This window comes from Meriones unguiculatus, chromosome 5, assembly GCF_030254825.1.
Source record: "Meriones unguiculatus strain TT.TT164.6M chromosome 5, Bangor_MerUng_6.1, whole genome shotgun sequence".
Lineage (NCBI taxonomy): Eukaryota > Metazoa > Chordata > Mammalia > Rodentia > Muridae > Meriones > Meriones unguiculatus.
The window spans coordinates 6535105-6536809 of NC_083353.1; positions in this window are offsets into that span (position 1 = coordinate 6535105).

Below are 1705 nucleotides of genomic sequence, written 5' to 3' on the forward strand. Positions count from 1 at the left end.
GAAATATCTTTCATTTATCTGTTTTACCTTACAGAACTATATCTGGTAGATTGACTTTTTATTTTCTCACAACTTCAACACACACATATTTTTAGAATTGAACAAATCCACAAATCTCTGTAACCTTTGATGATATTTAGCACTTAGACTTTAAATAGTGGTGTCAAATGGTTTCAAGTGTTGCTGTTCATATTCCTACATTCTAAATTATTCTGAAATTAACTTTTTTAAAGCTTTGTAAGACCTCTGTGAAGATTGTTTCTTTCCCATCCTGTCTCTGAGGAATAACTTTCTAAAACTTCTTCACTGAAATTTTGAAAGCAAAGCACAAAACTGATATATGTCATTAAAAATGAGCCAGAGGAATAGTAATAATCATAAAAATAACAATAATAATATAGCATACTAGAAATGCAATATTGAGCTACAGTTCTGCCATTAGCTCACATTCTTTACTAAATAAATCATTTGTAGACACCAAGGAACATTCTGTACTCTGAAAATGGAGATTAGAATATATGTACAATTTTTCCAGTTATAAAATGTTCTTTTGCATGTGTATGCATGACTACATGCACACGTATATAAAGACCAGATATTGTTTCTGTGTGTCTTTCTCTGTCACCCTGCATTTTTCTTAGTGAGGCTGGGTCTGTAGTTGAAGCCAGAGCTTGTTGTTTCAGCTGGACATTTTTGTTCAAGGGATCTCCTGCTTCTGCCTCTAGGACAATGGGATTATAGGCACATGACTGGAAGCATTTTGTGGGAATGTTGGCCATCCAAACCTTGTATTCTTGTTTGCCTAAGGAAATGCTTTATCCACTAAGCCATCACTCCAACCCTAAAACTAGTTTTTAATGCAGAATTCAGTGTGCTCATTTCTTATAGGTGGAGATTAGAACAATGCAAAATAAATCAAAATAAAAACAAAGCAAAACCAAGTAAAACAAAACAAACAAACAAACAAAATAAAACAAGAGTACCAAAAAAAAAAAGCAAATAAACATAAAGCTTATTTTGTGTTGCTACAATGATTTAAATAGATGCTTAATACACTAAAATGAGGATTCAGCAAACTGAATTTATGAACAAGAGCATTTAGGAACTTTCCAGGCCTCAGTCTAAATAAAAATAGGGTTAGGGTTAGAGTTAGGTTAGGGTTAGGGTTAGGGTTACGGTTAGGGTTAGGGTTAGGGTTAGGGTATATATATATAATGCTATTTCAAGAAAGGAAAAATCATACACACATAAAATATTCTAATAAACAGCCACTTACTTCTATTAAGAGGCACAGTCTCTTGTAATGAAATTTGTGTTTACATAAGAAAATGTGATATATTAGTACAAGAGAATTCATATAGCCATATAGAAAATCAAGTGTCTAGATTCTCATGGAAACATGACATGTTATAAAATCATGTATTTGATAATATATATATATTTCCCCCATTATTGATTGATTGGTTGGTTATTCACTGATTATGTAATTATTATACAGTGAATAATTATTTCCCATATATATATTGTATATATATATATATATATATATATACAATGATATATATGTTGTATATATATCAACATAAGCAGAGAAATTCTTCATTAAGTAACACACTATGCTATGGAGAGGAACAAAAGCTATGCCTCTCAGAAAAACTATCTGAAAGAGAAATAGATTTTATAGCATGAACTCAGAAACACAGCG